This window comes from Thunnus thynnus, chromosome 21 (genome assembly GCF_963924715.1).
Source record: "Thunnus thynnus chromosome 21, fThuThy2.1, whole genome shotgun sequence".
NCBI lineage: Eukaryota > Metazoa > Chordata > Actinopteri > Scombriformes > Scombridae > Thunnus > Thunnus thynnus.
The window spans coordinates 18,756,952-18,772,444 of NC_089537.1; positions in this window are offsets into that span (position 1 = coordinate 18,756,952).

Genomic DNA, 15,493 nt, shown 5'->3' on the forward strand with positions numbered 1-15,493 from the left:
TGTTGTATCATGGCTTTTATAACTACAATTCTGGTACAATGGGCATAAGTGCTGAATGCATCTGTGTTTGTGTGTGTGTGTTTGTGTGTGTTTCAGTGAGCGAAAGAGGAAGATATCTCATTTACCCATTTCTCCAGAAATATTGATCCACCCCTGAACATTTGAGTGGTTTCCGTATTATGTAAGTCGTTCTGTAATGGGCTCGGTTCTGAGGAATCCTCACCCCGGATTCATGGCATCATGTGTCAGTGATTCCCCTCAGTGATATTTGTACTTGTGTGCAATGTAACTACACTGATACCAACTGTAATGTTGCAGCATTATAATGAGGCAGCATGTTGGACATTTAGTCCTTCTTGTTTGACTCAAGAGAAAGATGGTGCCAGAATTTTACAGTAAACATTATCCAGCTTCTCTCTGGTGAATCAGCAAAAATATGAAAAATGGCAATAAAACATATTGTTCTTTCATTTGTTTGTTGAAAACTACCAGAGGTGTTTTGGATATTTTATATGGAAGCCAAAAGTAGCCATGGATGCTCTTATGTTTGAAACCTGTTGTCTCAAATCACAAAGTAATGATGTTATCTGAAGATATCACCCACCGTTTGATGTCTGTAACCAGAGATACACTGATCTGACACACCAGTTTGATATTGGTGCTGATACTGACTTTATTAAGCAGATCAGGTACTGGCTATGACGTGATCAAACCATATTCAATTCTATTTCTTTATCATTGTCATTGCAAAAATCAGTTTCTTCAACTCAGTTTTTATGGCCACAGCAACACCAGGTTTCATGGATCAGGGCATCACTGTCAGTAACCTAAGTAAAAACTGTGGAAGATATCCAAATTGTTTCATGACTTCATATTTAAGGTGTCATGGTTTTCATCAAGCGTGCATGGAAAATGCACGGTATGGTTTCGGCTGGCTGGGTATCAAAACTGTAGTTGTTCGCTCAATTTTCTTCCCAATTACAGCTTTATTTCATTATACCAGGTTAGCGTTTATTTGTGCATTTCATATTTTTTCTTCATTTTCGCTGTTCTCAGGATAAAAACAAAAAGCTATTTACAGGACAAAGCAGAAGCACATTGTGTCTCATGTGGTGTTTGCGGCAATTTGCAGCCAATGATGATGCAGATACACCAGGTGGTATAACTTCTTATTCTGTTTTTTCCAAAGTGGTGCACTGATTCATTTATTTTAGTCACACTTTTATCGTCAAAGTCAAAAAAATCTGAGCATATCATATATTTACAAATGTATCTGTATTGACAAGTTCATGTTGAAAATGGCACTTTGCAATCTGCCATCATGTGCTTCGATGGAGATACAGTCTATTATCTCAATACATGATAGAAAGACATGTAACCATGGTAGTGCAGATGATTTAATCAGATTTAGTTGGATCCTTACGCATGATTTACTACAGAACAATTAAACTAAAGTCTTCAATGCCTGAAAACAGCACTGCATATGAAATTGCAATGTAACTGTTTATTGCAGGGCATCAGCCATTACCCGGACTCACTTTCTACAGTTTAAATTACCAGCCTGTGCTTCTGAGTGCCCAACAGCTGATATATAAGATAGCCAGTAACACCTTTTTCAGTCCCACTGCAAATGTCCTTAAAGCACTCCTGTTAAATGATGCAGCGTGCTCCAACAATGAAAGCTTTAGAACACATTTCTGCGGTGATAACTGACTTGAAGTCCTTAAGCTGTTAAAACTGACTGCTTAAAGAGACATATGGTGAGTTGTAAGTTGTAATATACATACATAGCGGCAGGCATTTTTCCACTCTCATTATTTAGTGAGGCAGATATACAGAACAGAGACAGAGAGGCTGAAATGAAATGGAGGCAGATGGAGTAATCGTTTAATAGCAGGATAGCTGCTGGTGCTCATTCATACAGCTTCACTGATGTCCCTCAGGTCCTGTTCAGAACGAGTGAAAAAGCACATATAAACACACACTGTCCTAGACAGACCATGCTGCACTGTCATGTGGCACATTCACACTGACAAATGAATCAGAAATGATCTTATTTACTCGCATCAGAGCCTGGACCTGCCTCCTCCATGATAAATGATGCATGGTAATATACAGCCGGCTACTGAGACAAATGAAATACATGTCCTTTATGTGTGTATGTGTGTGTGTGTGTGTGTGTGTGTGTGTGTGCGTGTGTGTTTGTGTGTTCATCTCTAATCATCACAAACAAAAACACATGCAGAAAAGGCTGCAGAGCTGGGGAAAACAGATGATGCGCACTTCCTCCTTTTATGAAAACATGAACACACACAAACACGCGCATGCACACATACAATGATAGATAGATGGCATTCTCTGTACAACCCACCCCATTAGAGTTGCATGCTATCCTCCCTCTCCTCGGTCCACCAAACCTCACCCAGGGGGTCAACAACAATCTAAATTTCAATTAAAGTGGAAAATGCCGCTGATAGAGACCGAATGAATGTTGATGCCTCTTCGTCTGAGGGTTCAGGTTTCAGCGACTGCTTGGGAAAAAAGCATTTGGGGCAATTATTTCATTATCTCAAATCCGCTCACAGCGGGCCAGGGTCGCAGCCCTGGCCGAGATTAGCCGGAACCACAATTATTATTACAATTAGAAACCAGACAGCACCAGCAGAAGTGTTTGGCCCTGGGAAAAACTGAATGTCAATGTAAGACTGTTATTAGAAAGCTGAAGGTGAAGAGAAGATTGAGACAGCGGAGAGGGACGGGGCAGGTTTAGGAGATGTTTTTTTTAATTGTCTGTTTTCCATGTTGTTCACAGGCTACAGCATGCAATGTATGCTTCATTGCAAAGCCTGAAGTCTGAGGGAGGATTTAATGAGTAGAGGAAAAAAATGAGGGAAAAGTGAAGCATTTCCCTACAATTGCTAAACAAAAACTACATTAGTGTAGTTAAACTGCACACAAACTGAGCTGTGGTAATTCATGGAGGATTGATCTGAGCACAGATTAACTGAGAACAGAAGGTATGAAACATTAACTCAGTTTATGTTAACCTGTGAAGGTTTATTGGGTTGAACTGGTGAACTTTGGCCAGCTGAACTAGCTTTGGTTTTCTAAAAAAGAATCATGCTCTCAAGCTTGTATTCATTGGCTCTTTGGAGAAGAATGAGAAGAGACAGCTTTGATGCCAAGAGCAAGAGGTGCACCCTGTACCTAAGAAGTAAATCAAATTTACATTTGTATTACAAATGAAGTCCAGCTGCATTTTACTTCATATCTACTACATCATGCCTCTCCAATTACTGTTAACAAAATAAGCAGTGCAGATCAGTCAGTGTGAGATCAAAGAGGAGAAAGAACATGGCGTGAAAGGATAGAGGGGTAGAGGAGGTGAGAGGAGATACTAAGAGGGGAATTTCCAGGCATACAGTATGTGGCTGTTTAACTGTCTTGGTGGTGATGCAGGAGAGATAATAGCAATTAATGTCATGGATTAACAATGACTGGTTGTGGTTATGGTGTAAAATTTCTCTAGATGTTTCCCATTGATGTTTACAAAGCCCTGCACTGTTTTGTTACTGTTGCTACATCTGTCAAGTTTAGGGTGACCATATTTTCAAACCTGCAAACAGGGACCCTTACGTGTACCGCATGTTCATGCATGGTTAGCACATGTATGCAGTAATGCATGCACCTTGTGTATTTTCATCAGGATGGGGACAATTATTTCAGAGCTTAGCACACCTCCTGAGTGCAACTTTCAACACAATGGAGCGCCTCTCAGCAGACAAAAAATTATGTTTTGTCTCCCAAAATCCACCAAGGTTTTTGTCAGTGTGCACAAGCACAGGCTGCCAGCTAAATGACCAACCAAACTGATGATATTGCCTCTTGAAATAACAACTGTCCTAGGCCGATTTTATCAGCTATAGCTAGTTAGCTAATTAAGGTTAGCTACACAAATTGGTTGAAACTTGTCTCTGGCTGACTTTAATTTTTCTAACTTGTAAAAGGGGGTTTTGTACTGAAAGAAGAAAAGACTATTGTGCTAAAAGACTGATGCTAAAACTGTCCCAGGCAAAAAAATCCATCTAACATAACACTGTTTGGCTGCATGGCTTAGCTATATGTTCATATTTTCATTATTTGTATTTGACAAATGTAATTATCTGGAGTAAATTTTGTCTGGGGTTGCTGGAATGTAAACCTCCCCAAATCCAATAAAACCAGGGCAGAGTCGATAACTCTTCACTTCCACACAATGGAGATGTACTACACAGTGGATGTATGGTCGTGAACAGGTTTTTTTTATGTGACCATAACGTCACTTTACATAACAGTTGGTTAATGATGGCTTTGGAAGTAACCATTGATTAGTACTGTTGGTAGTAAGCTAGTATGCTGGGCATGCTAGGTTTGTAGCTTAGCGAAGATAAGCACACTTTGATTGATCCATTCCTTACACTTTTGTTCTTGTTTTTTTGGTTGTGGAAAAATTAGCAAAACTGTAAACTTTGTGCAGGAATATGACACAAAATGTAAACTTTTTTGAGTTATTGTAACAAAGGATATAATTAGTAATTAACATTAATTAACACAGTGCTGCTGTAGGTCCATGATAATAAAACAAACCTGTCCATTAGAGCAGCAGCAGCTCTAATGGACAGAGAGAAGGAAATTTATTGATATTCTGGTCTCAATCTTTTTCTGCTGGTCTTTATAAGAAAAAAAGTAAGAAAATTGTGTTTGGCAAATGATCAATCACTAACATCTGTTTGTTCTTGCTATTATCCAGGCTGCAACAGCAGGAGCAGATTGCATTGCAATTACATCGTCTTTGGTTTACAAGAAAATATTTCAACAGGTGAAAAACAATGTATGATGGCAAACTGGTTTATCGTAGTGTGTATACTGTGATGTAAATCCCCACCAAGCAACTGAAGGGCTTTACATGGGCACATGCACACACATTCACAGTTTCATAAATGTGAATTAGTTCTACTTAGCAGCACAGCTAAGATGCTATTAGGGCAGACTAGCATCAACCAGAGGGTTTTTCGTGAGGGGATAATAATTGGAGATCTGAAGAGGTCGTCCTCCCCACTAATTGACTCCAGCTTAGAAGTGGCTCCCAGTTGACAGATTCCCAGCTGGCTCCTATTGATAGTTGATATTAAGGTTACGATGAGGTTGCAGAGATGCCATTTAGTGATAGCGGCGTAACTAGTTTTTGATTTGTTTCACGGCAGGGAAGGAAATGAAATGAGGTCTCCAGCGCCGGTGTGTGTGTGTGCTTCCAGCACTAGGAACACATAATGATAATCATAGTCATAACATTAGCGTCTAGGCGTGATAATGTTTGGAGCAGCGGCGTAAGCAAGAGCTAATGGGAACATAATGACTGCGGGTCTGTTTGCTGGGAGGTGGGATTGGTTTGGTGTGCTGGAGAATGCTTTGACAAAGGAAGAGCGAACTGAATGCAGAACAGAGACACCACTCTGTGTCATACAAGGAAACTCTGATGCTGGGCTGCTGTGTAAACCTCATTCATTCATCATTCTTCAATTAGCAGGCACAGTTTTGTCCCGGAGGCTTAACTTTATTGAGATGAAGTTCATTAGATGTTATAATATTAACAGCAAACCAATGCTGAGTTTAGCTCACGCATGCTTATACATCTGTGAGATCTAATGCAATCAATGTTTTTCACTGTAGATCAGCAATAATGATACATGATGTTGTAATATCTCATCTGTGTAATGTTGTTGAACAGACACCAAGTGCAGAGAACACACCACAAGCAAGATTTCACTCTTCAAAACTTTATATTGACATAGAAGAGCTTAGCTTAGCATAAAGCTGGCAAGGCTGGCTAAGTATGGCCACGGCCTTCGTGGATGGGATGTTCTCCAGTGCTCTGGATTTCTGAGTGAGGAACAGTTTTCTTGTTTCATTCACCACCATGGTGTCACTCGTCCTGTCGTACATCAGCACCGCAAAGCACTCCAACAGTGACTTAAACAGCTCACTCACATCACTTGGCATCTGCATGAGCTCAGTGATGGCCTCGGTCATTTCAGAGAAAAACTTCTAAATCTCCCATGCAGTTTTCTTTCCTCTTCCAGCAAATACTGACACTGTGTCATATCCCGTAAGTGTGTGGAACAATGGAAGAGTGGGACGGATATTTGGATCCAGCTTGTTGGCCACTTCATGAACCCCAATGTATCTGAAACTGGTGCCTGTACAAAGAGCAATCCACATTTCCTAAACATGGCCACGGCCAAGACAACAATGCCAGTATCTACAGTACTAATAGTCACCTTCTTGCAACCCTTCTGAACAGCATCTGACACATGCAGAAGCAAGTGTGTGTCTGCTTCCATGAGAGAACATGGAGTGAGGTTCGTCCAGTCAGAAAGGGCAGGAGTGCAGAGCAGCATCTTCCTGTGAGTTGCATAGATTTCTTTTCCATCATCTACCGGGACACAAGCGACTTGCTGGGAGAGGAATCCAAACAATTCTGTTTCGTTCCCATCAACACACAGGAAGTCTTTCCAGTGCTTTGGCAGTGCAATGATTGGAATCATCCGTCTCTTGATTCCCTTCCCTCTCCTCTGTTGGGTGGTGCCTTTCAGACTGTCTGGGATGTGGACATCTCAGATAATATCAAGACGGCTCGTTTTCTCAAGCTGGAATTTTGCATATGGCTCAAAGACACTGTCTGCATAGTCCTGGAAGGTCTTTGCTGTACCAGGATTCAGCATCTGGACCACAGCTGCACCATCAAGGAACACAGCATCAACTACAGTAGCAATCTGTGAGTCAGTGTCATTAGTCTTTATGCAGTGCAAGAGGTCTGGTTTTCTGCCAAGTCACATCTGCCCAAAACAAACTAGCATGCTAGCTTCTGATTAGCATGTTTGCTAATGTGCTAACTTGCCACATAATTACTGTAATTCTGTCTTCTACATTCTTGCTAATGTAGCTGTCAGTCAGAATAGAAGCAATTACTTTCTCAAATTAGGTCCAACGAATGACAGTCATGTAATTCCATATAACATACAGCAGAAAGTACACCTGGAAATAAACACATACACTTGGTAGGGTCAGGAGCCCCTCTGGCCAAATTGGTACTCTAGAGTCTAAGCAGAATTTTGTTATGGAGCCATGGCTGAGGCAGCTGGCAGCAAATAAGCATCTTTATTAGAACAAAAATGCAATTTTGCTAAAGATATACGTGATTATAATCCAGAGTGATGGGGCAAAAACTGGAAAAATGCAAGGCTGAGGTCAATGAACTCTCAGGGTCACCAGAGGTCAGATATAAATTGCCTCCATGTCTGAAATAAAACCTTGAGGTATGTAGATTATATGCTAAAACTTTCGTGCTTTAGTCATAAAATGCACAATTTGTTTGCCTATCTGTCCCACTAATTGCCACATTATTTGTGAGAGCTAACTATTCATCCATCTCAGTATTCTCTCCAAAAGTTGTTCATCAGGAGAATTACTGCAAACTCATCACCTTATTCCCATAAAACCATCAAATTCAGAACACTTATAAGGAGCACAAATCAATAAATATCAAAGTTATCCTCAACAGATACAGGTTTTACTATGTATTTGCCAGCTACTCACTACTACAGGAATGCTCACCAACTGCTCATATTTACAGACCAAGTGACTTCTTCAAACCTTCATATTATTCTTTAAACTGCAGTTGATTGCAAAATAACAAAGATGCTTGCATATTGCGTCTACATTTTATTAGAAAAGTTTTTGGCTCATAATTATGACAGCATAAAACATACAATCCTGGTGGGACTTCAAATAATTTTCTCAATAAAAACAAAAGAATAGTAAAGCATGGGAAAGGATATTGCGTGGTCAGGGACGAAACTCCAGCACATCAGAGATGAACAAAATACACTTTTCTACCAAAGCAAATATTGGTCTTCCCTGTTGGAAGGTGAAAGATATTCAGTGTTTTTTTTTTGTTTTTTTTTTGATAAAAGGTCATTTGCTTTTAATCCATAACTTCTGTCACTGTTCTCCTGTCGTTCTTTCTCCCAACTTCTTTTCTTTCTTTGCATGTTAATTACTGGTCAAAGTTGTCACCAATGATCTCACGTTATATGGAAGCCATGCAATGTTGCTGAGATAATCAAGCTCGATGGAAGTGGATGTAGCAGGTCGACTTTCAATCAACTCCTGATTAGTATGTGTCCTGACTAAGTTGACCTGCAGCGGAAGAACTCATTATCAGACTTTAGTAATATGCAGAAATGAGTTGTCCATTTTTTGAATAGCAGAACGAATTGCAACACCGGAAATCATCAATCTGAAATCACCTCTTGTCACATGTGTGCATGGGGTAACACACTCATATTCAAACAAAATCAAGATGTGACTAGATTGTTTCAGTTTAACTGATCTTTAACAGTGGTTAATAGGTCATAATTGGTCATTATAGGCTACAGAAAGCTGGTAATGCCATCTGTCACATGTATCACTGAGTCATCTGTCATCTGGATCAGCTAAATGTCAGCACTAACATTTTGATTTGTCAGTGCTATAGGACATGATAGATGCATGTCAGATAGCAGTGAGTGGATTAGAGTTCAACTTGTCTGTATAGTAAAGTAGTGTGAGGGCATAGAGCAAAAACATTATTACTCGGTTCCCTTTGTGAGACAAGAAGAAATGCACCTTGTTTCCACAACAGATCTGATCCCACTGCTCAGCTTGGTATGGACAGGTAGGATACTTGATTTTATAGCATAACAATTTTCATGAATTTCAAGTTTCTCTACCTAGTCTCCTCTTCATGATTGATTAGCTGGGGAAAAAGAGTTGATGACATATTTCTAATAAGTAAATGTTTCTAGTAATTAAATGTTTCTTTGCTCACCAAAGCAATTCCAGTGCTTTATGTGTATAATAGGCAGCAGAAGTTTCAGAGGGATGGCAAAATGCAGATGGATGCAAATTCAGCTGAAAATTGGTCCAAATCACTCTATGATTTGTTTGAAAAATTCAAATGAATCCAGGTTTTGAAACAGTTTTCAACTTCTCTGCTTTGGTAAAACAATTTAAGGTTAAAGTCATCTTCCAGTTTTCTGTGGCAGTAACTGGTCATCAGAGTGTTATAAATCTGGCCCACAAATTTCTGTTCACTCATTGTGGCCTGGTCAGGGATCAAGCAAGAGGCTTTTGATTGGGGTACACCAATACTCAGTTGGCTTTTTACCAGTCAGTGCTGCACACCAGATATGGAATTATGGCATGGCTCATTAATGACATTACCTACAACAATCTCTGTCATTTGCAGTTTCCAACTTTTCATGAAAGACAGAAATGTCTTGGCTGATTGTTGACTGATGCTCTTGTTACTCACCTGGAGTCAACATCCGATCAGCTGTAAAGTAAAACCTTCTCTGGCTAACCAACGTGTTGACTGAACCACGTGACACCTCAGTGAGCTCCGTATAAATGAATCACCGTTTCGTTGATTAACTTTTGAGATCGCAGCATGCCTGGCTCCCTATAGTGCCTTTCTACTAATTATTTATAAGTCCTAGCAATATGGATTGAAGTGCTAATGAGATGGCACCCCCTGCTTTGGCCCCCCTCCCGTCAGCAGCAGCGCCAGGCTTTAGTGAAGGTTTTAAAAGCATGCCATCGGTTGACACGTGCCACAGACTCAGCTGCCAATGAGGCTCCAGTCATTGATTCAATGTGGCTGTGAAATGGACTCATTTTTTTTTCAGTGTCTCATATTAAATCCGCCGGGGTAATAATAGGTGTTTGAGCTGGCTGTAGTCTGAGAACATGACTGTTTATCAGCAATGACCAGCAGTTTGCCCATATGAGAGCACACACTGCTCAGCATACATCAATATTACCCCCAATCGCTGCCCACCATTACTCTCCTCAACATCACTCCGTCCTTACATCTATACCTTCTCCATTCAGTAATCCTTCCCTCTCCCTCCCTCCCTCTTTCCCTTCCCCTACCTCCTTTCCTCTTTTTCTCCAAATGGTGTCATCAGTCCTTATTGAGGCCATTGCCCAGGTTCATCACGCATAGTGCCACTGGCTGCAGCTGAATGCATCTCTATGGGAAAGCAGTGAGAGCCAGGGGACAGGCCGGAGGATACATCTGCCATGACACTAATGCACTGACTCAGCGCTCAGAGCTCAACACTGTGGCCTGAACAGTCCCCTGAGAGGTCTGGACACACATACTAACATACACACACACACATGCACAGGAAATCAAGTCTGCAGACAGATGAGCGTGTATATGCATAAACAAACACACAATGAAAGTTTGTTTGGATATGTGTCCGGAGATTCCTAAATGTTGAAGAATATACACATGCACACAAATATATACAGAGAATCAGGCATGCATTGGGACACCCGTGGTCCCTCCACTGTCTCCTCTTATGTTCACATCAAAATCCAGACGACAGCCTATTTTCCAGCAAGCATCTGGAATACAAAAACACCATCGACCCTCTGGCCACCCGTTCTCTGCCAAGATAAAAATTTTCTTCCTTCCAACAGTGTCGTCTGTTTGCCTCTCTTTCCCTGAGCTTTATCTCCCTCACATCATCGTAAATTGCCCCCTTTGTGAAATATACAGTGTGAGATGGAGGGATTCTTTCAAACACACACAAACACACACACACACACACTTTAGGGATTTTGTGGGCATACTGGGAGTGCTGCAGCTGTCGTCCTAACAATGATAAATAGGAAAGAGACAGGTTGAGATGGTTTTGTCTTTGTCTGCATCGGCATCAATTGTCCCCCTGAGCAGAACGGTGATAATGCCTTTAATGGCTCAATCTCCATCAACTTCATGAGCAAAACATGCACAGGCATGTGTGCCGAGATGCACACACACACACAATTACTATCGCGTCCATATGCCACGATTCCCACGTCCCCTCCTCCTTCCTCCTCTCTGTCTCTTCTCGTCAAGTTTTTGTTCCACATTGTCTTTTGATGTCAAGGCCACCTTAATGAATGTCTCTCCCCTCATACATCCTACTTTCCAAGAGCAACGTGGAAGGAAAGATGTCATAGATCAACAAATGTTGAGACAGCAGGTTGAGGGAGAGAGCACTGCAAAAAATGTCAGTAGGATTTAGTTTCTTATTCATTTTAAAGGAGTTTGGCATGTTTTATATTTTGCATCCCTTTACAGGGTTTGGTAAAAATAACAAGACTTGGAGATGCATTTGGCCACACCACAGTTCTCATTTACTGCAAAACAATATAAGGGAAAAAATTATAAATCACCGGGAACGAGAAACAGACAATTACAATTCAGCCAGCGTTACGTTTCTAGAAAAACGTATTTGCTGTTGCAATTTAGTTTGTATAGGAACATAATTTCTAGGAGACATGGTAACTATGCTATTGTTATTCTCTTTGCTAAAGCAAAATGGAGAAAACTTGCAAGGCGTGTTGAATGGATAATTATCTCACCAAATCATTTGGTAAAGATAAGGCTATTTGCTGACTTTTTAAAATGCAACTGCCACATACTTATGTTAGCTTGTCATTTGAGTGAAGCAGCAGATTTAGATTAACAGAACAACGTCCGTTCTACGTTGTAGTTTAGGATTAGGCTACATGGGTTGCCTTTAAATGCAAAATACATGTTGGTTCAAGTTAAAGCCCTACACAGTAAGTTATAGTACATTAGAGTGGTGGATATTTTTTGCAGTGCAAGAGACATAGTGAGAACAAGAGTGAGGAGGAGGAGGAAATAGTCCCAGCTGACCTCTCACTCGAAGCCAACGAGACAGTAAAAACTCATCTGTGTTTGTGTGCTTGGCAGCAGGCAGACCTTGTGTACACACAGCCACGGAGGCCTAATAATATTTTCCAAAGGAGATGAATCTGTTTTCCTTTTTGTGGTTGCTCAGATGGACCTCAAAACTTTTTTTTGCTGAACTCATGGAACAGATGGGATGTGTGTTGTTAAGGCTGGCTCCCAACAGCAGGTTTGCATAGTGTTCCTAGCCCTACTTTCAGGAAAGTGGTATTAGTTGGCTTCACGGGACTGACAGAGGGATAGGTGCACTGGCAGCTTAACACCGAACTCAAATGCCTTCATTTTGTTCAGAGAACATGAAAAAAAAACAGTCTTCAGCCATTGTTGGGATGCAGCACTTTCTCACTGCTGCTTAAAAGAAACTTTTGACAGAGATTTGATTTTAAGTTTCGATTTGTCACTAACTGTGCTCTAAAGGATTAGCTATTAATGACAGAAACAGACATCAGAATGTATTTAGGGCACATACTATGGGGGAAAAGCTGTTTTATTGCAGCCCAAACCTGTGATTTAGTCTGATAAACCAACTGGATGCATACATATACATTTTGTCTTCTGCTGCTTTAATGTAGAGAGTGTTAATGTTATACATCTCCCTGATAATGCTATACATAATTATCACTGTGTAGGAGGTGTAACTTTTAAAATGTGTCTTGAAATTGATCTCAATCACATCAATATCATGTCTGCAATTAGATCAGTTGGCACTTACACTACATAGATAGAATTTCAACCTCTTAAGGGAGCCAGCTTATTGGATTGTGACCAATTACTATAATTACAAGTACATAATTTTTTTCTTTAATGTCATCAGATGATGCAGAGTACAACCTCACTAAAGATTCAGACTCAGCTCCACATGATTTCAGTGAGTCAATATTGTCTGAAAAGAAAAGTTACGGCTGAGAACGAGGCAGGAAAGTTTACTGTATAAACACCAGAGCCCTGTCATTATAGCACCACAAGCAGGACTAGATCATTGTGCCCATGGGCGTTTGGCCCATAATGCATCGGTTGCAGAGGCCTGGTTACCTTTACCCAACCTCACAATGAGTCACTGGTTGCCGGCTGGTGGGGGAACAGGGGAATTCAGAGAAACATGATTGAAAGTCAATGGAATAGAATGAGTCCTATTGATCTCTGTCAGAGATACACAGTGAGAGAGCAGACACAGGCTGCCAAACTGACCCCATTTAACTATAATGTGTAAAGTCCCAGTTATTGAATCACCCTTCCACACACAAGTCAGTATGCCAAACTGTCCTGCAAATCAAATAACTCATGCCTTTGAGTGTAAAGATAGTGGAAGCTGTTTGAAAAAGTAGTACCTGAACTAAAGGAGGCTAAAATGTAAAATAAAAAATATGGTAACATTATTATTGTTACATTTCCCATGATAACAAATCACTGTATTGATTTTTGTTGGGGTTCAGTAGTTTCAGTGATTTAATTTAAACAGTTTGTTGCTGCAATGACCACCTCTCTAAATAGTGAAATGAAGTTAAGTTTACTCAGAAACTATAATTTTCTTCATCCCCATTTGTTATTATCAGGTTCAGTAGTCTCCACTTTTGGTTTACTCAGGCATGCTCTCAGCTTAAGCTAGAGCTGAGATGATGAAGTGGCATTGATTTTTATAGCACCAAAGCAAGAAAGGAAAGGAAAAAGCTATCTGGCTTCGCTGATCATTCATACGGAAAATACAGAAGAGATCTGCAAGTAGTATTTTTTAGGGTGTACTAGTAAAGGAATAATGAGAGTAACATTATTGTTTGTGACTTTCTATCATTCCACATGTGATGCTAAAGTAGACATCACATGTCTTTGAAAATGTGTAGTGTGTAGTGTTTTCTCTCAAACAAATTGGTCTGTCAGCACTTGGCCTTATTTTCTGTGTTCCGTGTTCTACATTTGACACACCACTGTAGCTGCTGCTGGAAATGTAAATCTCATTATTATCCCCAGAAGGGACCTACCAGACCTACCTGCTTGAAACACCAAATATAAAAGCTTTTGCGAAGTTGCTATAAATTGAATCACTATTTTGTTATCAATTAGCAACACAGGGTAGTTAAAGCCCACAAAATCTTAGATCATGAGATTCATATTTTGGGAAATATGCTAATTAGTTTTTTAAGATGAGTGTTAGATAAGATTGATTGGTGAATATGAAGCTACCGCCAGCAGCTGTTTAATCGCTATAACAACCGCAGTGTAAAAATGTCACACTGTTTTACGGGACTTATCTCCTGGGTGAAGTCACTTCTTGAAGTCTAGTCATCACCGCAAGGTTTCCAGGAACCAGAGGAGACTTCAGGAAGTGACTGTTACTGGCCAAGTAATAAGCAGGGACGTATTAAGGAGAACTGGATACCGCATTCAAAGATGCAGTATTCATTCCTATTAAAGTTGCTCAGTGGCGCATGAAGCCAAAAAAGACTGCCGTGTTTCCAAAATGTATTCACCGTTTTATGGCCGCACCTTTTCCAATGATTGCGTATGGGGACAATGCTTTTGACGGATGACGGAAGTTGTAATTATACGGTTTTGGCCACCATGTCAAATTGGCTTCACAGTCCGGCTCTGTTCTAAGAGCATGGAAATAAGCCCTTTCTCAGTGTGCGTTCTTGTCTGTGTTCTTGTGAACTTGTGAAACGTCAGTCACAGGCCAAGTACTGTTCTAATGCAAAGTCCACATCTAGCACACAATTACAGTCCAAATGACTGGAAGTGTTCTTGCGCCGCCCGTTTTATCAAGGATACATTGGGAGCTGACTGTGTGGACTTGGGATAGCCAAGTATCCCAGAATGCATTTCGCACCAATCGGCAGCAATAGTGGAGATACTGAGTCAGGCTAAAAGCTATTAGAATTTTCGTCCTAGTACTGCTAGTATGTCACTTTATTAAGCTTTGATATTTTTTCCAGGCAAGAAAGTAACTATTTAAATTTCCAGTGTGGAAATTTGCGATGACATTTTTGGAGATGTGAGGATCTACTGGCAGGTCAACGTCTGTCGTCATCTCAGGGAGAACAGTATCACAGGTAGAGGAGCAAGTGGATCCAAATGCAGAAACAACAAGCAGGCAACAGAAACTGGAGAAAATGATTATTTATTTACCAGACTCTGGTTACTGGCAGTTGAAGACAAAAACAGAACTGGCTGACTTGAAACACGAGGAGCAAAAAATAACAACTGCAAACCCCTGGATACATTGAATACAAATTGACATAGAACTCAAAGAACAGTCAGGTATAAATACACAAGGAACTAATCACAGAACAAGTCACAGCTGAGTGGGGCAGGCACTGGAAAAGGAGGGAAAGACAAGGAGACAACATGGGTGTGGCAGGCAACAAACATTGAACAGGTGTGCAGGAGAAAACAGCCTGAGTAGGACTACAGCAACACATAAGAAACACAAGGTTACAAACTGTCAGGAATAAAACCAAAGTAAGGCACAGATAAAACTAAAGAAAACAAGAGCCCTGGACTCAAAGGAAAAACACTGCCAAGCTCAGGCACTACACAAAGAAACACAAATGGCAAATGCAGTTATCACAGACAATTTGTAACCCAGAGCAACACCAAAAAATCCCAAAACACAAAAAGTCCAGAAACAGATTCCATGACAAACAATCT